This window comes from Ascaphus truei, chromosome 4 (genome assembly GCF_040206685.1).
Source record: "Ascaphus truei isolate aAscTru1 chromosome 4, aAscTru1.hap1, whole genome shotgun sequence".
Taxonomy (NCBI): Eukaryota; Metazoa; Chordata; class Amphibia; order Anura; family Ascaphidae; genus Ascaphus; species Ascaphus truei.
In genome coordinates, this window is record NC_134486.1 from 28307834 (window position 1) to 28328193 (window position 20360).

The window sequence follows — 20360 nt, forward strand, 5'->3', positions numbered from 1 at the left end:
AGCCAAAAGCAAAAGCCTACAGCACCTGGTATTCCCAGGCGGTCTCCCATCCAAGTACTAACCAGGCCCGACCCTGCTTAGCTTCCGAGATCAGACGAGATCGGGCGCATTCAGGGTGGTGTGGCCGTAGGCGAGTACTCTGCTCTCTGCAACGCCTCTTAAGCTCACTGCCTGCCTCACAGCTCATGCTGCTGCTTTAGACGTACCCCTTCTTCCCACCCATTACATCTCCTATTCAGCTTTTCCTTTTGCACGGGCTCTCTTTTTCACTTGCACACACAAACATTTCATGGCAATTTGCTTTCTATTATTTGCATTCCTATTTCAGATACCTTCTCTCATGTCAGGAAATTTTGCTTCACTCGCAGCAGGAAACCTTAACCCTTTGGCTGACAAAGACAACTGAAACACACACGCCTTGGGACTCCCATTGCTTTGCAATGCCTTGCAGACCCCTGTGACAGCCAAAGGCAAGTAACAACTTACTCGGTGCCTTATCTGCCTGACTGCTCTGACTGGAGTGGGAATGAAATGTCTGCTGCCGGGCAGGACTAGGGCATTAAAGGGAACTCTGACACTGCCATGAAGGAGGAACGCAGGAGGGGCGGCAGCAAACTCCCCCGGGGGACCACGACACCTCCCGCCCCTTCTTCCCACCAATTGCATCTCCTATTCAGTAGTACATGGGGAGACATACAGTCCAAGGCATCGCTGCAACAGAATACAGTCCACAGGTAAATCATTCAAATCTTCTTTCAATCCCTTTAGTGGTGAGCAATAAGCATAAATCTTGTATCATGTAGTGGCTCTTAGGATATACAGAGCATCAGTGGTATACCACTAAATTATCACCTATAGCTCATATAGGAGTAGTCGCCCGGGTAGGCTAATAAAAGTGCCATTTATGGCCTACTTGGGGGACACGACAACCAAAAGGTAAAAGTATACCCCCGTTCACCACCACACTTAATTGACACTACTTACAGCATACAAGGTGTCTGCTAGGGAAGGATACATTTGAAATCCATCAATAACTCACTGTTAGAATGAAGGCTCAACGGAGCCGAATTGCAGATAGTGGCTCATCCAGGCGTGCATCCGGCTGTTGTAGTTCATAGCAAGAAAAGGTGACCTCGGGAGAGGAATCAGTGGAGCACTGCAAGCAGGGTAGGGCGCAGGTAGAATGCACATAGAAACGGCACACCAAGAATAAAAAATCTCATTTAATAAGTGACTGGAGACATAACAAAAAGGAACAGAGTAGTGCACTCTGACGCGTTTCGGGCCTTGGCCCTTTGTCAAAGCGTGGGAATTAAATGTCTGCTGCCGGGCAGGACTGGGGCATTAAAGGGAACTCTGACACTGCCATGAAGGAGGCACCGAGGGGCGGCAAACTCCCCCGGGGGACCACGATCCAACTCCAAATGACGCTGCAGGGTCATGCCACGTGACCCACGTGACCCACGTGACCCACGTGAACCCGCCCCCCCAAAAAAATAAACAACCACTAAGAATGGAGTAATGGCTCTATGATTGGAATAGTCAATTCACGAGTGCAAAAGAAAGCAACCAATCAAAAGTGCGGCAGCGAAAGCGCCGTTAACAGGCTTTCCAGCTGCTGTCAATGGGAGTGAAAAAGGCATTGACAACATCGCCCCCTGCTGTTGAGACAAGCCAAAAGCAAAAGCCTACAGCACCTGGTATTCCCAGGCGGTCTCCCATCCAAGTACTAACCAGGCCCGACCCTGCTTAGCTTCCGAGATCAGACGAGATCGGGCGCATTCAGGGTGGTGTGGCCGTAGGCGAGTACTCTGCTCTCTGCAACGCCTCTTAAGCTCACTGCCTGCCTCACAGCTCATGCTGCTGCTTTAGACGTACCCCTTCTTCCCACCCATTGCATCTCCTATTCAGCTTTTCCTTTTGCACGGGCTCTCTTTTTCACTTGCACACACAAACATTTCATGGCAATTTGCTTTCTATTATTTGCATTCCTATTTCAGATACCTTCTCTCATGTCAGGAAATTTTGCTTCACTCGCAGCAGGAAACCTTAACCCTTTGGCTGACAAAGACAACTGAAACACACACGCCTTGGGACTCCCATTGCTTTGCAATGCCTTGCAGACCCCTGTGACAGCCAAAGGCAAGTAACAACTTACTCGGTGCCTTATCTGCCTGACTGCTCTGACTGGAGTGGGAATGAAATGTCTGCTGCCGGGCAGGACTAGGGCATTAAAGGGAACTCTGACACTGCCATGAAGGAGGAACGCAGGAGGGGCGGCAGCAAACTCCCCCGGGGGACCACGACACCTCCCGCCCCTTCTTCCCACCAATTGCATCTCCTATTCAGTAGTACATGGGGAGACATACAGTCCAAGGCATCGCTGCAACAGAATACAGTCCACAGGTAAATCATTCAAATCTTCTTTCAATCCCTTTAGTGGTGAGCAATAAGCATAAATCTTGTATCATGTAGTGGCTCTTAGGATATACAGAGCATCAGTGGTATACCACTAAATTATCACCTATAGCTCATATAGGAGTAGTCGCCCGGGTAGGCTAATAAAAGTGCCATTTATGGCCTACTTGGGGGACACGACAACCAAAAGGTAAAAGTATACCCCCGTTCACCACCACACTTAATTGACACTACTTACAGCATACAAGGTGTCTGCTAGGGAAGGATACATTTGAAATCCATCAATAACTCACTGTTAGAATGAAGGCTCAACGGAGCCGAATTGCAGATAGTGGCTCATCCAGGCGTGCATCCGGCTGTTGTAGTTCATAGCAAGAAAAGGTGACCTCGGGAGAGGAATCAGTGGAGCACTGCAAGCAGGGTAGGGCGCAGGTAGAATGCACATAGAAACGGCACACCAAGAATAAAAAATCTCATTTAATAAGTGACTGGAGACATAACAAAAAGGAACAGAGTAGTGCACTCTGACGCGTTTCGGGCCTTGGCCCTTTGTCAAAGCGTGGGAATTAAATGTCTGCTGCCGGGCAGGACTGGGGCATTAAAGGGAACTCTGACACTGCCATGAAGGAGGAACCGAGGGGCGGCAAACTCCCCCGGGGGACCACGATCCAACTCCAAATGACGCTGCAGGGTCATGCCACGTGACCCACGTGACCCACGTGACCCACGTGACCCACGTGACCCACGTGACCCACGTGACCCACGTGAACCCGCCCCCCCAAAAAAATAAACAACCACTAAGAATGGAGTAATGGCTCTATGATTGGAATAGTCAATTAACGAGTGCAAAAGAAAGCAACCAATCAAAAGTGCGGCAGCGAAAGCGCCGTTAACAGGCTTTCCAGCTGCTGTCAATGGGAGTGAAAAAGGCATTGACAACATCGCCCCCTGCTGTTGAGACAAGCCAAAAGCAAAAGCCTACAGCACCTGGTATTCCCAGGCGGTCTCCCATCCAAGTACTAACCAGGCCCGACCCTGCTTAGCTTCCGAGATCAGACGAGATCGGGCGCATTCAGGGTGGTGTGGCCGTAGGCGAGTACTCTGCTCTCTGCAACGCCTCTTAAGCTCACTGCCTGCCTCACAGCTCATGCTGCTGCTTTAGACGTACCCCTTCTTCCCACCCATTGCATCTCCTATTCAGCTTTTCCTTTTGCACGGGCTCTCTTTTTCACTTGCACACACAAACATTTCATGGCAATTTGCTTTCTATTATTTGCATTCCTATTTCAGATACCTTCTCTCATGTCAGGAAATTTTGCTTCACTCGCAGCAGGAAACCTTAACCCTTTGGCTGACAAAGACAACTGAAACACACACGCCTTGGGACTCCCATTGCTTTGCAATGCCTTGCAGACCCCTGTGACAGCCAAAGGCAAGTAACAACTTACTCGGTGCCTTATCTGCCTGACTGCTCTGACTGGAGTGGGAATGAAATGTCTGCTGCCGGGCAGGACTAGGGCATTAAAGGGAACTCTGACACTGCCATGAAGGAGGAACGCAGGAGGGGCGGCAGCAAACTCCCCCGGGGGACCACGACACCTCCCGCCCCTTCTTCCCACCAATTGCATCTCCTATTCAGTAGTACATGGGGAGACATACAGTCCAAGGCATCGCTGCAACAGAATACAGTCCACAGGTAAATCATTCAAATCTTCTTTCAATCCCTTTAGTGGTGAGCAATAAGCATAAATCTTGTATCATGTAGTGGCTCTTAGGATATACAGAGCATCAGTGGTATACCACTAAATTATCACCTATAGCTCATATAGGAGTAGTCGCCCGGGTAGGCTAATAAAAGTGCCATTTATGGCCTACTTGGGGGACACGACAACCAAAAGGTAAAAGTATACCCCCGTTCACCACCACACTTAATTGACACTACTTACAGCATACAAGGTGTCTGCTAGGGAAGGATACATTTGAAATCCATCAATAACTCACTGTTAGAATGAAGGCTCAACGGAGCCGAATTGCAGATAGTGGCTCATCCAGGCGTGCATCCGGCTGTTGTAGTTCATAGCAAGAAAAGGTGACCTCGGGAGAGGAATCAGTGGAGCACTGCAAGCAGGGTAGGGCGCAGGTAGAATGCACATAGAAACGGCACACCAAGAATAAAAAATCTCATTTAATAAGTGACTGGAGACATAACAAAAAGGAACAGAGTAGTGCACTCTGACGCGTTTCGGGCCTTGGCCCTTTGTCAAAGCGTGGGAATTAAATGTCTGCTGCCGGGCAGGACTGGGGCATTAAAGGGAACTCTGACACTGCCATGAAGGAGGAACCGAGGGGCGGCAAACTCCCCCGGGGGACCACGATCCAACTCCAAATGACGCTGCAGGGTCATGCCACGTGACCCACGTGACCCACGTGACCCACGTGACCCACGTGACCCCCGTGACCCCCGTGACCCACGTGACCCACGTGACCCACGTGACCCACGTGAACCCGCCCCCCCAAAAAAATAAACAACCACTAAGAATGGAGTAATGGCTCTATGATTGGAATAGTCAATTCACGAGTGCAAAAGAAAGCAACCAATCAAAAGTGCGGCAGCGAAAGCGCCGTTAACAGGCTTTCCAGCTGCTGTCAATGGGAGTGAAAAAGGCATTGACAACATCGCCCCCTGCTGTTGAGACAAGCCAAAAGCAAAAGCCTACAGCACCTGGTATTCCCAGGCGGTCTCCCATCCAAGTACTAACCAGGCCCGACCCTGCTTAGCTTCCGAGATCAGACGAGATCGGGCGCATTCAGGGTGGTGTGGCCGTAGGCGAGTACTCTGCTCTCTGCAACGCCTCTTAAGCTCACTGCCTGCCTCACAGCTCATGCTGCTGCTTTAGACGTACCCCTTCTTCCCACCCATTGCATCTCCTATTCAGCTTTTCCTTTTGCACGGGCTCTCTTTTTCACTTGCACACACAAACATTTCATGGCAATTTGCTTTCTATTATTTGCATTCCTATTTCAGATACCTTCTCTCATGTCAGGAAATTTTGCTTCACTCGCAGCAGGAAACCTTAACCCTTTGGCTGACAAAGACAACTGAAACACACACGCCTTGGGACTCCCATTGCTTTGCAATGCCTTGCAGACCCCTGTGACAGCCAAAGGCAAGTAACAACTTACTCGGTGCCTTATCTGCCTGACTGCTCTGACTGGAGTGGGAATGAAATGTCTGCTGCCGGGCAGGACTAGGGCATTAAAGGGAACTCTGACACTGCCATGAAGGAGGAACGCAGGAGGGGCGGCAGCAAACTCCCCCGGGGGACCACGACACCTCCCGCCCCTTCTTCCCACCAATTGCATCTCCTATTCAGTAGTACATGGGGAGACATACAGTCCAAGGCATCGCTGCAACAGAATACAGTCCACAGGTAAATCATTCAAATCTTCTTTCAATCCCTTTAGTGGTGAGCAATAAGCATAAATCTTGTATCATGTAGTGGCTCTTAGGATATACAGAGCATCAGTGGTATACCACTAAATTATCACCTATAGCTCATATAGGAGTAGTCGCCCGGGTAGGCTAATAAAAGTGCCATTTATGGCCTACTTGGGGGACACGACAACCAAAAGGTAAAAGTATACCCCCGTTCACCACCACACTTAATTGACACTACTTACAGCATACAAGGTGTCTGCTAGGGAAGGATACATTTGAAATCCATCAATAACTCACTGTTAGAATGAAGGCTCAACGGAGCCGAATTGCAGATAGTGGCTCATCCAGGCGTGCATCCGGCTGTTGTAGTTCATAGCAAGAAAAGGTGACCTCGGGAGAGGAATCAGTGGAGCACTGCAAGCAGGGTAGGGCGCAGGTAGAATGCACATAGAAACGGCACACCAAGAATAAAAAATCTCATTTAATAAGTGACTGGAGACATAACAAAAAGGAACAGAGTAGTGCACTCTGACGCGTTTCGGGCCTTGGCCCTTTGTCAAAGCGTGGGAATTAAATGTCTGCTGCCGGGCAGGACTGGGGCATTAAAGGGAACTCTGACACTGCCATGAAGGAGGAACCGAGGGGCGGCAAACTCCCCCGGGGGACCACGATCCAACTCCAAATGACGCTGCAGGGTCATGCCACGTGACCCACGTGACCCACGTGACCCACGTGACCCACGTGACCCCCGTGACCCCCGTGACCCACGTGACCCACGTGACCCACGTGACCCACGTGAACCCGCCCCCCCAAAAAAATAAACAACCACTAAGAATGGAGTAATGGCTCTATGATTGGAATAGTCAATTCACGAGTGCAAAAGAAAGCAACCAATCAAAAGTGCGGCAGCGAAAGCGCCGTTAACAGGCTTTCCAGCTGCTGTCAATGGGAGTGAAAAAGGCATTGACAACATCGCCCCCTGCTGTTGAGACAAGCCAAAAGCAAAAGCCTACAGCACCTGGTATTCCCAGGCGGTCTCCCATCCAAGTACTAACCAAGCCCGACCCTGCTTAGCTTCCGAGATCAGACGAGATCGGGCGCATTCAGGGTGGTGTGGCCGTAGGCGAGTACTCTGCTCTCTGCAACGCCTCTTAAGCTCACTGCCTGCCTCACAGCTCATGCTGCTGCTTTAGACGTACCCCTTCTTCCCACCCATTGCATCTCCTATTCAGCTTTTCCTTTTGCACGGGCTCTCTTTTTCACTTGCACACACAAACATTTCATGGCAATTTGCTTTCTATTATTTGCATTCCTATTTCAGATACCTTCTCTCATGTCAGGAAATTTTGCTTCACTCGCAGCAGGAAACCTTAACCCTTTGGCTGACAAAGACAACTGAAACACACACGCCTTGGGACTCCCATTGCTTTGCAATGCCTTGCAGACCCCTGTGACAGCCAAAGGCAAGTAACAACTTACTCGGTGCCTTATCTGCCTGACTGCTCTGACTGGAGTGGGAATGAAATGTCTGCTGCCGGGCAGGACTAGGGCATTAAAGGGAACTCTGACACTGCCATGAAGGAGGAACGCAGGAGGGGCGGCAGCAAACTCCCCCGGGGGACCACGACACCTCCCGCCCCTTCTTCCCACCAATTGCATCTCCTATTCAGTAGTACATGGGGAGACATACAGTCCAAGGCATCGCTGCAACAGAATACAGTCCACAGGTAAATCATTCAAATCTTCTTTCAATCCCTTTAGTGGTGAGCAATAAGCATAAATCTTGTATCATGTAGTGGCTCTTAGGATATACAGAGCATCAGTGGTATACCACTAAATTATCACCTATAGCTCATATAGGAGTAGTCGCCCGGGTAGGCTAATAAAAGTGCCATTTATGGCCTACTTGGGGGACACGACAACCAAAAGGTAAAAGTATACCCCCGTTCACCACCACACTTAATTGACACTACTTACAGCATACAAGGTGTCTGCTAGGGAAGGATACATTTGAAATCCATCAATAACTCACTGTTAGAATGAAGGCTCAACGGAGCCGAATTGCAGATAGTGGCTCATCCAGGCGTGCATCCGGCTGTTGTAGTTCATAGCAAGAAAAGGTGACCTCGGGAGAGGAATCAGTGGAGCACTGCAAGCAGGGTAGGGCGCAGGTAGAATGCACATAGAAACGGCACACCAAGAATAAAAAATCTCATTTAATAAGTGACTGGAGACATAACAAAAAGGAACAGAGTAGTGCACTCTGACGCGTTTCGGGCCTTGGCCCTTTGTCAAAGCGTGGGAATTAAATGTCTGCTGCCGGGCAGGACTGGGGCATTAAAGGGAACTCTGACACTGCCATGAAGGAGGAACCGAGGGGCGGCAAACTCCCCCGGGGGACCACGATCCAACTCCAAATGACGCTGCAGGGTCATGCCACGTGACCCACGTGACCCACGTGACCCACGTGACCCACGTGACCCCCGTGACCCCCGTGACCCACGTGACCCACGTGACCCACGTGACCCACGTGAACCCGCCCCCCCAAAAAAATAAACAACCACTAAGAATGGAGTAATGGCTCTATGATTGGAATAGTCAATTCACGAGTGCAAAAGAAAGCAACCAATCAAAAGTGCGGCAGCGAAAGCGCCGTTAACAGGCTTTCCAGCTGCTGTCAATGGGAGTGAAAAAGGCATTGACAACATCGCCCCCTGCTGTTGAGACAAGCCAAAAGCAAAAGCCTACAGCACCTGGTATTCCCAGGCGGTCTCCCATCCAAGTACTAACCAAGCCCGACCCTGCTTAGCTTCCGAGATCAGACGAGATCGGGCGCATTCAGGGTGGTGTGGCCGTAGGCGAGTACTCTGCTCTCTGCAACGCCTCTTAAGCTCACTGCCTGCCTCACAGCTCATGCTGCTGCTTTAGACGTACCCCTTCTTCCCACCCATTGCATCTCCTATTCAGCTTTTCCTTTTGCACGGGCTCTCTTTTTCACTTGCACACACAAACATTTCATGGCAATTTGCTTTCTATTATTTGCATTCCTATTTCAGATACCTTCTCTCATGTCAGGAAATTTTGCTTCACTCGCAGCAGGAAACCTTAACCCTTTGGCTGACAAAGACAACTGAAACACACACGCCTTGGGACTCCCATTGCTTTGCAATGCCTTGCAGACCCCTGTGACAGCCAAAGGCAAGTAACAACTTACTCGGTGCCTTATCTGCCTGACTGCTCTGACTGGAGTGGGAATGAAATGTCTGCTGCCGGGCAGGACTAGGGCATTAAAGGGAACTCTGACACTGCCATGAAGGAGGAACGCAGGAGGGGCGGCAGCAAACTCCCCCGGGGGACCACGACACCTCCCGCCCCTTCTTCCCACCAATTGCATCTCCTATTCAGTAGTACATGGGGAGACATACAGTCCAAGGCATCGCTGCAACAGAATACAGTCCACAGGTAAATCATTCAAATCTTCTTTCAATCCCTTTAGTGGTGAGCAATAAGCATAAATCTTGTATCATGTAGTGGCTCTTAGGATATACAGAGCATCAGTGGTATACCACTAAATTATCACCTATAGCTCATATAGGAGTAGTCGCCCGGGTAGGCTAATAAAAGTGCCATTTATGGCCTACTTGGGGGACACGACAACCAAAAGGTAAAAGTATACCCCCGTTCACCACCACACTTAATTGACACTACTTACAGCATACAAGGTGTCTGCTAGGGAAGGATACATTTGAAATCCATCAATAACTCACTGTTAGAATGAAGGCTCAACGGAGCCGAATTGCAGATAGTGGCTCATCCAGGCGTGCATCCGGCTGTTGTAGTTCATAGCAAGAAAAGGTGACCTCGGGAGAGGAATCAGTGGAGCACTGCAAGCAGGGTAGGGCGCAGGTAGAATGCACATAGAAACGGCACACCAAGAATAAAAAATCTCATTTAATAAGTGACTGGAGACATAACAAAAAGGAACAGAGTAGTGCACTCTGACGCGTTTCGGGCCTTGGCCCTTTGTCAAAGCGTGGGAATTAAATGTCTGCTGCCGGGCAGGACTGGGGCATTAAAGGGAACTCTGACACTGCCATGAAGGAGGAACCGAGGGGCGGCAAACTCCCCCGGGGGACCACGATCCAACTCCAAATGACGCTGCAGGGTCATGCCACGTGACCCACGTGACCCACGTGACCCACGTGACCCCCGTGACCCCCGTGACCCACGTGACCCACGTGACCCACGTGACCCACGTGACCCACGTGAACCCGCCCCCCCAAAAAAATAAACAACCACTAAGAATGGAGTAATGGCTCTATGATTGGAATAGTCAATTCACGAGTGAAAAAGAAAGCAACCAATCAAAAGTGCGGCAGCGAAAGCGCCGTTAACAGGCTTTCCAGCTGCTGTCAATGGGAGTGAAAAAGGCATTGACAACATCGCCCCCTGCTGTTGAGACAAGCCAAAAGCAAAAGCCTACAGCACCTGGTATTCCCAGGCAGTCTCCCATCCAAGTACTAACCAGGCCCGACCCTGCTTAGCTTCCGAGATCAGACGAGATCGGGCGCATTCAGGGTGGTGTGGCCGTAGGCGAGTACTCTGCTCTCTGCAACGCCTCTTAAGCTCACTGCCTGCCTCACAGCTCATGCTGCTGCTTTAGACGTACCCCTTCTTCCCACCCATTACATCTCCTATTCAGCTTTTCCTTTTGCACGGGCTCTCTTTTTCACTTGCACACACAAACATTTCATGGCAATTTGCTTTCTATTATTTGCATTCCTATTTCAGATACCTTCTCTCATGTCAGGAAATTTTGCTTCACTCGCAGCAGGAAACCTTAACCCTTTGGCTGACAAAGACAACTGAAACACACACGCCTTGGGACTCCCATTGCTTTGCAATGCCTTGCAGACCCCTGTGACAGCCAAAGGCAAGTAACAACTTACTCGGTGCCTTATCTGCCTGACTGCTCTGACTGGAGTGGGAATGAAATGTCTGCTGCCGGGCAGGACTAGGGCATTAAAGGGAACTCTGACACTGCCATGAAGGAGGAACGCAGGAGGGGCGGCAGCAAACTCCCCCGGGGGACCACGACACCTCCCGCCCCTTCTTCCCACCAATTGCATCTCCTATTCAGTAGTACATGGGGAGACATACAGTCCAAGGCATCGCTGCAACAGAATACAGTCCACAGGTAAATCATTCAAATCTTCTTTCAATCCCTTTAGTGGTGAGCAATAAGCATAAATCTTGTATCATGTAGTGGCTCTTAGGATATACAGAGCATCAGTGGTATACCACTAAATTATCACCTATAGCTCATATAGGAGTAGTCGCCCGGGTAGGCTAATAAAAGTGCCATTTATGGCCTACTTGGGGGACACGACAACCAAAAGGTAAAAGTATACCCCCGTTCACCACCACACTTAATTGACACTACTTACAGCATACAAGGTGTCTGCTAGGGAAGGATACATTTGAAATCCATCAATAACTCACTGTTAGAATGAAGGCTCAACGGAGCCGAATTGCAGATAGTGGCTCATCCAGGCGTGCATCCGGCTGTTGTAGTTCATAGCAAGAAAAGGTGACCTCGGGAGAGGAATCAGTGGAGCACTGCAAGCAGGGTAGGGCGCAGGTAGAATGCACATAGAAACGGCACACCAAGAATAAAAAATCTCATTTAATAAGTGACTGGAGACATAACAAAAAGGAACAGAGTAGTGCACTCTGACGCGTTTCGGGCCTTGGCCCTTTGTCAAAGCGTGGGAATTAAATGTCTGCTGCCGGGCAGGACTGGGGCATTAAAGGGAACTCTGACACTGCCATGAAGGAGGCACCGAGGGGCGGCAAACTCCCCCGGGGGACCACGATCCAACTCCAAATGACGCTGCAGGGTCATGCCACGTGACCCACGTGACCCACGTGACCCACGTGAACCCGCCCCCCCAAAAAAATAAACAACCACTAAGAATGGAGTAATGGCTCTATGATTGGAATAGTCAATTCACGAGTGCAAAAGAAAGCAACCAATCAAAAGTGCGGCAGCGAAAGCGCCGTTAACAGGCTTTCCAGCTGCTGTCAATGGGAGTGAAAAAGGCATTGACAACATCGCCCCCTGCTGTTGAGACAAGCCAAAAGCAAAAGCCTACAGCACCTGGTATTCCCAGGCGGTCTCCCATCCAAGTACTAACCAGGCCCGACCCTGCTTAGCTTCCGAGATCAGACGAGATCGGGCGCATTCAGGGTGGTGTGGCCGTAGGCGAGTACTCTGCTCTCTGCAACGCCTCTTAAGCTCACTGCCTGCCTCACAGCTCATGCTGCTGCTTTAGACGTACCCCTTCTTCCCACCCATTGCATCTCCTATTCAGCTTTTCCTTTTGCACGGGCTCTCTTTTTCACTTGCACACACAAACATTTCATGGCAATTTGCTTTCTATTATTTGCATTCCTATTTCAGATACCTTCTCTCATGTCAGGAAATTTTGCTTCACTCGCAGCAGGAAACCTTAACCCTTTGGCTGACAAAGACAACTGAAACACACACGCCTTGGGACTCCCATTGCTTTGCAATGCCTTGCAGACCCCTGTGACAGCCAAAGGCAAGTAACAACTTACTCGGTGCCTTATCTGCCTGACTGCTCTGACTGGAGTGGGAATGAAATGTCTGCTGCCGGGCAGGACTAGGGCATTAAAGGGAACTCTGACACTGCCATGAAGGAGGAACGCAGGAGGGGCGGCAGCAAACTCCCCCGGGGGACCACGACACCTCCCGCCCCTTCTTCCCACCAATTGCATCTCCTATTCAGTAGTACATGGGGAGACATACAGTCCAAGGCATCGCTGCAACAGAATACAGTCCACAGGTAAATCATTCAAATCTTCTTTCAATCCCTTTAGTGGTGAGCAATAAGCATAAATCTTGTATCATGTAGTGGCTCTTAGGATATACAGAGCATCAGTGGTATACCACTAAATTATCACCTATAGCTCATATAGGAGTAGTCGCCCGGGTAGGCTAATAAAAGTGCCATTTATGGCCTACTTGGGGGACACGACAACCAAAAGGTAAAAGTATACCCCCGTTCACCACCACACTTAATTGACACTACTTACAGCATACAAGGTGTCTGCTAGGGAAGGATACATTTGAAATCCATCAATAACTCACTGTTAGAATGAAGGCTCAACGGAGCCGAATTGCAGATAGTGGCTCATCCAGGCGTGCATCCGGCTGTTGTAGTTCATAGCAAGAAAAGGTGACCTCGGGAGAGGAATCAGTGGAGCACTGCAAGCAGGGTAGGGCGCAGGTAGAATGCACATAGAAACGGCACACCAAGAATAAAAAATCTCATTTAATAAGTGACTGGAGACATAACAAAAAGGAACAGAGTAGTGCACTCTGACGCGTTTCGGGCCTTGGCCCTTTGTCAAAGCGTGGGAATTAAATGTCTGCTGCCGGGCAGGACTGGGGCATTAAAGGGAACTCTGACACTGCCATGAAGGAGGAACCGAGGGGCGGCAAACTCCCCCGGGGGACCACGATCCAACTCCAAATGACGCTGCAGGGTCATGCCACGTGACCCACGTGACCCACGTGACCCACGTGACCCCGCCCCCCCAAAAAAATAAACAACCACTAAGAATGGAGTAATGGCTCTATGATTGGAATAGTCAATTAACGAGTGCAAAAGAAAGCAACCAATCAAAAGTGCGGCAGCGAAAGCGCCGTTAACAGGCTTTCCAGCTGCTGTCAATGGGAGTGAAAAAGGCATTGACAACATCGCCCCCTGCTGTTGAGACAAGCCAAAAGCAAAAGCCTACAGCACCTGGTATTCCCAGGCGGTCTCCCATCCAAGTACTAACCAGGCCCGACCCTGCTTAGCTTCCGAGATCAGACGAGATCGGGCGCATTCAGGGTGGTGTGGCCGTAGGCGAGTACTGAGTACTCTGCTCTCTGCTCTCTGCAACGCCTCTTAAGCTCACTGCCTGCCTCACAGCTCATGCTGCTGCTTTAGACGTACCCCTTCTTCCCACCCATTGCATCTCCTATTCAGCTTTTCCTTTTGCACGGGCTCTCTTTTTCACTTGCACACACAAACATTTCATGGCAATTTGCTTTCTATTATTTGCATTCCTATTTCAGATACCTTCTCTCATGTCAGGAAATTTTGCTTCACTCGCAGCAGGAAACCTTAACCCTTTGGCTGACAAAGACAACTGAAACACACACGCCTTGGGACTCCCATTGCTTTGCAATGCCTTGCAGACCCCTGTGACAGCCAAAGGCAAGTAACAACTTACTCGGTGCCTTATCTGCCTGACTGCTCTGACTGGAGTGGGAATGAAATGTCTGCTGCCGGGCAGGACTAGGGCATTAAAGGGAACTCTGACACTGCCATGAAGGAGGAACGCAGGAGGGGCGGCAGCAAACTCCCCCGGGGGACCACGACACCTCCCGCCCCTTCTTCCCACCAATTGCATCTCCTATTCAGTAGTACATGGGGAGACATACAGTCCAAGGCATCGCTGCAACAGAATACAGTCCACAGGTAAATCATTCAAATCTTCTTTCAATCCCTTTAGTGGTGAGCAATAAGCATAAATCTTGTATCATGTAGTGGCTCTTAGGATATACAGAGCATCAGTGGTATACCACTAAATTATCACCTATAGCTCATATAGGAGTAGTCGCCCGGGTAGGCTAATAAAAGTGCCATTTATGGCCTACTTGGGGGACACGACAACCAAAAGGTAAAAGTATACCCCCGTTCACCACCACACTTAATTGACACTACTTACAGCATACAAGGTGTCTGCTAGGGAAGGATACATTTGAAATCCATCAATAACTCACTGTTAGAATGAAGGCTCAACGGAGCCGAATTGCAGATAGTGGCTCATCCAGGCGTGCATCCGGCTGTTGTAGTTCATAGCAAGAAAAGGTGACCTCGGGAGAGGAATCAGTGGAGCACTGCAAGCAGGGTAGGGCGCAGGTAGAATGCACATAGAAACGGCACACCAAGAATAAAAAATCTCATTTAATAAGTGACTGGAGACATAACAAAAAGGAACAGAGTAGTGCACTCTGACGCGTTTCGGGCCTTGGCCCTTTGTCAAAGCGTGGGAATTAAATGTCTGCTGCCGGGCAGGACTGGGGCATTAAAGGGAACTCTGACACTGCCATGAAGGAGGCACCGAGGGGCGGCAAACTCCCCCGGGGGACCACGATCCAACTCCAAATGACGCTGCAGGGTCATGCCACGTGACCCACGTGACCCACGTGACCCACGTGAACCCGCCCCCCCAAAAAAATAAACAACCACTAAGAATGGAGTAATGGCTCTATGATTGGAATAGTCAATTCACGAGTGCAAAAGAAAGCAACCAATCAAAAGTGCGGCAGCGAAAGCGCCGTTAACAGGCTTTCCAGCTGCTGTCAATGGGAGTGAAAAAGGCATTGACAACATCGCCCCCTGCTGTTGAGACAAGCCAAAAGCAAAAGCCTACAGCACCTGGTATTCCCAGGCGGTCTCCCATCCAAGTACTAACCAGGCCCGACCCTGCTTAGCTTCCGAGATCAGACGAGATCGGGCGCATTCAGGGTGGTGTGGCCGTAGGCGAGTACTCTGCTCTCTGCAACGCCTCTTAAGCTCACTGCCTGCCTCACAGCTCATGCTGCTGCTTTAGACGTACCCCTTCTTCCCACCCATTGCATCTCCTATTCAGCTTTTCCTTTTGCACGGGCTCTCTTTTTCACTTGCACACACAAACATTTCATGGCAATTTGCTTTCTATTATTTGCATTCCTATTTCAGATACCTTCTCTCATGTCAGGAAATTTTGCTTCACTCGCAGCAGGAAACCTTAACCCTTTGGCTGACAAAGACAACTGAAACACACACGCCTTGGGACTCCCATTGCTTTGCAATGCCTTGCAGACCCCTGTGACAGCCAAAGGCAAGTAACAACTTACTCGGTGCCTTATCTGCCTGACTGCTCTGACTGGAGTGGGAATGAAATGTCTGCTGCCGGGCAGGACTAGGGCATTAAAGGGAACTCTGACACTGCCATGAAGGAGGAACGCAGGAGGGGCGGCAGCAAACTCCCCCGGGGGACCACGACACCTCCCGCCCCTTCTTCCCACCAATTGCATCTCCTATTCAGTAGTACATGGGGAGACATACAGTCCAAGGCATCGCTGCAACAGAATACAGTCCACAGGTAAATCATTCAAATCTTCTTTCAATCCCTTTAGTGGTGAGCAATAAGCATAAATCTTGTATCATGTAGTGGCTCTTAGGATATACAGAGCATCAGTGGTATACCACTAAATTATCACCTATAGCTCATATAGGAGTAGTCGCCCGGGTAGGCTAATAAAAGTGCCATTTATGGCCTACTTGGGGGACACGACAACCAAAAGGTAAAAGTATACCCCCGTTCACCACCACACTTAATTGACACTACTTACAGCATACAAGGTGTCTGCTAGGGAAGGATACATTTGAAATCCATCAATAACTCACTGTTAGAATGAAGGCTCAACGGAGCCGAATTGCAGATAGTGGCTCATCCAGGCGTGCATCCGGCTGTTGTAGTTCATAGCAAGAAAAGGTGACCTCGGGAGAGGAATCAGTGGAGCACTGCAAGCAGGGTAGGGCGCAGGTAGAATGCACATAGAAACGGCACACCAAGAATAAAAAATCTCATTTAATAAGTGACTGGAGACATAACAAAAAGGAACAGAGTAGTGCACTCTGACGCGTTTCGGGCCTTGGCCCTTTGTCAAAGCGTGGGAATTAAATGTCTGCTGCCGGGCAGGACTGGGGCATTAAAGGGAACTCTGACACTGCCATGAAGGAGGAACCGAGGGGCGGCAAACTCCCCCGGGGGACCACGATCCAACTCCAAATGACGCTGCAGGGTCATGCCACGTGACCCACGTGACCCACGTGACCCACGTGACCCCGCCCCCCCAAAAAAATAAACAACCACTAAGAATGGAGTAATGGCTCTATGATTGGAATAGTCAATTAACGAGTGCAAAAGAAAGCAACCAATCAAAAGTGCGGCAGCGAAAGCGCCGTTAACAGGCTTTCCAGCTGCTGTCAATGGGAGTGAAAAAGGCATTGACAACATCGCCCCCTGCTGTTGAGACAAGCCAAAAGCAAAAGCCTACAGCACCTGGTATTCCCAGGCGGTCTCCCATCCAAGTACTAACCAGGCCCGACCCTGCTTAGCTTCCGAGATCAGACGAGATCGGGCGCATTCAGGGTGGTGTGGCCGTAGGCGAGTACTGAGTACTCTGCTCTCTGCTCTCTGCAACGCCTCTTAAGCTCACTGCCTGCCTCACAGCTCATGCTGCTGCTTTAGACGTACCCCTTCTTCCCACCCATTGCATCTCCTATTCAGCTTTTCCTTTTGCACGGGCTCTCTTTTTCACTTGCACACACAAACATTTCATGGCAATTTGCTTTCTATTATTTGCATTCCTATTTCAGATACCTTCTCTCATGTCAGGAAATTTTGCTTCACTCGCAGCAGGAAACCTTAACCCTTTGGCTGACAAAGACAACTGAAACACACACGCCTTGGGACTCCCATTGCTTTGCAATGCCTTGCAGACCCCTGTGACAGCCAAAGGCAAGTAACAACTTACTCGGTGCCTTATCTGCCTGACTGCTCTGACTGGAGTGGGAATGAAATGTCTGCTGCCGGGCAGGACTAGGGCATTAAAGGGAACTCTGACACTGCCATGAAGGAGGAACGCAGGAGGGGCGGCAGCAAACTCCCCCGGGGGACCACGACACCTCCCGCCCCTTCTTCCCACCAATTGCATCTCCTATTCAGTAGTACATGGGGAGACATACAGTCCAAGGCATCGCTGCAACAGAATACAGTCCACAGGTAAATCATTCAAATCTTCTTTCAATCCCTTTAGTGGTGAGCAATAAGCATAAATCTTGTATCATGTAGTGGCTCTTAGGATATACAGAGCATCAGTGGTATACCACTAAATTATCACCTATAGCTCATATAGGAGTAGTCGCCCGGGTAGGCTAATAAAAGTGCCATTTATGGCCTACTTGGGGGACACGACAACCAAAAGGTAAAAGTATACCCCCGTTCACCACCACACTTAATTGACACTACTTACAGCATACAAGGTGTCTGCTAGGGAAGGATACATTTGAAATCCATCAATAACTCACTGTTAGAATGAAGGCTCAACGGAGCCGAATTGCAGATAGTGGCTCATCCAGGCGTGCATCCGGCTGTTGTAGTTCATAGCAAGAAAAGGTGACCTCGGGAGAGGAATCAGTGGAGCACTGCAAGCAGGGTAGGGCGCAGGTAGAATGCACATAGAAACGGCACACCAAGAATAAAAAATCTCATTTAATAAGTGACTGGAGACATAACAAAAAGGAACAGAGTAGTGCACTCTGACGCGTTTCGGGCCTTGGCCCTTTGTCAAAGCGTGGGAATTAAATGTCTGCTGCCGGGCAGGACTGGGGCATTAAAGGGAACTCTGACACTGCCATGAAGGAGGAACCGAGGGGCGGCAAACTCCCCCGGGGGACCACGATCCAACTCCAAATGACGCTGCAGGGTCATGCCACGTGACCCACGTGACCCACGTGACCCACGTGACCCCCGTGACCCCCGTGACCCACGTGACCCACGTGACCCACGTGACCCACGTGACCCACGTGAACCCGCCCCCCCAAAAAAATAAACAACCACTAAGAATGGAGTAATGGCTCTATGATTGGAATAGTCAATTCACGAGTGAAAAAGAAAGCAACCAATCAAAAGTGCGGCAGCGAAAGCGCCGTTAACAGGCTTTCCAGCTGCTGTCAATGGGAGTGAAAAAGGCATTGACAACATCGCCCCCTGCTGTTGAGACAAGCCAAAAGCAAAAGCCTACAGCACCTGGTATTCCCAGGCAGTCTCCCATCCAAGTACTAACCAGGCCCGACCCTGCTTAGCTTCCGAGATCAGACGAGATCGGGCGCATTCAGGGTGGTGTGGCCGTAGGCGAGTACTCTGCTCTCTGCAACGCCTCTTAAGCTCACTGCCTGCCTCACAGCTCATGCTGCTGCTTTAGACGTACCCCTTCTTCCCACCCATTACATCTCCTATTCAGCTTTTCCTTTTGCACGGGCTCTCTTTTTCACTTGCACACACAAACATTTCATGGCAATTTGCTTTCTATTATTTGCATTCCTATTTCAGATACCTTCTCTCATGTCAGGAAATTTTGCTTCACTCGCAGCAGGAAACCTTAACCCTTTGGCTGACAAAGACAACTGAAACACACACGCCTTGGGACTCCCATTGCTTTGCAATGCCTTGCAGACCCCTGTGACAGCCAAAGGCAAGTAACAACTTACTCGGTGCCTTATCTGCCTGACTGCTCTGACTGGAGTGGGAATGAAATGTCTGCTGCCGGGCAGGACTAGGGCATTAAAGGGAACTCTGACACTGCCATGAAGGAGGAACGCAGGAGGGGCGGCAGCAAACTCCCCCGGGGGACCACGACACCTCCCGCCCCTTCTTCCCACCAATTGCATCTCCTATTCAGTAGTACATGGGGAGACATACAGTCCAAGGCATCGCTGCAACAGAATACAGTCCACAGGTAAATCATTCAAATCTTCTTTCAATCCCTTTAGTGGTGAGCAATAAGCATAAATCTTGTATCATGTAGTGGCTCTTAGGATATACAGAGCATCAGTGGTATACCACTAAATTATCACCTATAGCTCATATAGGAGTAGTCGCCCGGGTAGGCTAATAAAAGTGCCATTTATGGCCTACTTGGGGGACACGACAACCAAAAGGTAAAAGTATACCCCCGTTCACCACCACACTTAATTGACACTACTTACAGCATACAAGGTGTCTGCTAGGGAAGGATACATTTGAAATCCATCAATAACTCACTGTTAGAATGAAGGCTCAACGGAGCCGAATTGCAGATAGTGGCTCATCCAGGCGTGCATCCGGCTGTTGTAGTTCATAGCAAGAAAAGGTGACCTCGGGAGAGGAATCAGTGGAGCACTGCAAGCAGGGTAGGGCGCAGGTAGAATGCACATAGAAACGGCACACCAAGAATAAAAAATCTCATTTAATAAGTGACTGGAGACATAACAAAAAGGAACAGAGTAGTGCACTCTGACGCGTTTCGGGCCTTGGCCCTTTGTCAAAGCGTGGGAATTAAATGTCTGCTGCCGGGCAGGACTGGGGCATTAAAGGGAACTCTGACACTGCCATGAAGGAGGAACCGAGGGGCGGCAAACTCCCCCGGGGGACCACGATCCAACTCCAAATGACGCTGCAGGGTCATGCCACGTGACCCACGTGACCCACGTGACCCACGTGACCCCCGTGACCCCCGTGACCCACGTGACCCACGTGACCCACGTGACCCACGTGACCCACGTGAACCCGCCCCCCCAAAAAAATAAACAACCACTAAGAATGGAGTAATGGC

General features: G+C 50.0%; 12 non-coding genes across 12 annotated transcripts; all 12 read right to left on the reverse strand.

The window, feature by feature from the left end:
* Window positions 1-13: 13 nt before the first annotated feature.
* On the reverse strand, window positions 14-132 carry LOC142494130 (5S ribosomal RNA). The gene has a single exon (XR_012801363.1). It is a non-coding gene; the product is annotated as a 5S ribosomal RNA (ribosomal RNA).
* Window positions 133-1685: 1553 nt separating this feature from the next.
* On the reverse strand, window positions 1686-1804 carry LOC142494131 (5S ribosomal RNA). The gene has a single exon (XR_012801364.1). It is a non-coding gene; the product is annotated as a 5S ribosomal RNA (ribosomal RNA).
* Window positions 1805-3393: 1589 nt separating this feature from the next.
* On the reverse strand, window positions 3394-3512 carry LOC142494132 (5S ribosomal RNA). Its single transcript, XR_012801365.1, has one exon. It is a non-coding gene; the product is annotated as a 5S ribosomal RNA (ribosomal RNA).
* A 1616-nt stretch (window positions 3513-5128) lies between these two features.
* LOC142494133 (5S ribosomal RNA) lies at window positions 5129-5247 on the reverse strand. Its single transcript, XR_012801366.1, has one exon. It is a non-coding gene; the product is annotated as a 5S ribosomal RNA (ribosomal RNA).
* Window positions 5248-6863: 1616 nt separating this feature from the next.
* LOC142494141 (5S ribosomal RNA) lies at window positions 6864-6982 on the reverse strand. The gene has a single exon (XR_012801374.1). It is a non-coding gene; the product is annotated as a 5S ribosomal RNA (ribosomal RNA).
* A 1616-nt stretch (window positions 6983-8598) lies between these two features.
* LOC142494142 (5S ribosomal RNA) lies at window positions 8599-8717 on the reverse strand. The gene has a single exon (XR_012801375.1). It is a non-coding gene; the product is annotated as a 5S ribosomal RNA (ribosomal RNA).
* Window positions 8718-10333: 1616 nt separating this feature from the next.
* Window positions 10334-10452, reverse strand: LOC142494001 (5S ribosomal RNA). The gene has a single exon (XR_012801258.1). It is a non-coding gene; the product is annotated as a 5S ribosomal RNA (ribosomal RNA).
* A 1553-nt stretch (window positions 10453-12005) lies between these two features.
* On the reverse strand, window positions 12006-12124 carry LOC142494135 (5S ribosomal RNA). The gene has a single exon (XR_012801368.1). It is a non-coding gene; the product is annotated as a 5S ribosomal RNA (ribosomal RNA).
* A 1553-nt stretch (window positions 12125-13677) lies between these two features.
* LOC142494136 (5S ribosomal RNA) lies at window positions 13678-13796 on the reverse strand. The gene has a single exon (XR_012801369.1). It is a non-coding gene; the product is annotated as a 5S ribosomal RNA (ribosomal RNA).
* A 1567-nt stretch (window positions 13797-15363) lies between these two features.
* Window positions 15364-15482, reverse strand: LOC142494137 (5S ribosomal RNA). Its single transcript, XR_012801370.1, has one exon. It is a non-coding gene; the product is annotated as a 5S ribosomal RNA (ribosomal RNA).
* Window positions 15483-17035: 1553 nt separating this feature from the next.
* LOC142494138 (5S ribosomal RNA) lies at window positions 17036-17154 on the reverse strand. Its single transcript, XR_012801371.1, has one exon. It is a non-coding gene; the product is annotated as a 5S ribosomal RNA (ribosomal RNA).
* Window positions 17155-18784: 1630 nt separating this feature from the next.
* LOC142494002 (5S ribosomal RNA) lies at window positions 18785-18903 on the reverse strand. The gene has a single exon (XR_012801259.1). It is a non-coding gene; the product is annotated as a 5S ribosomal RNA (ribosomal RNA).
* Window positions 18904-20360: the final 1457 nt, after the last annotated feature.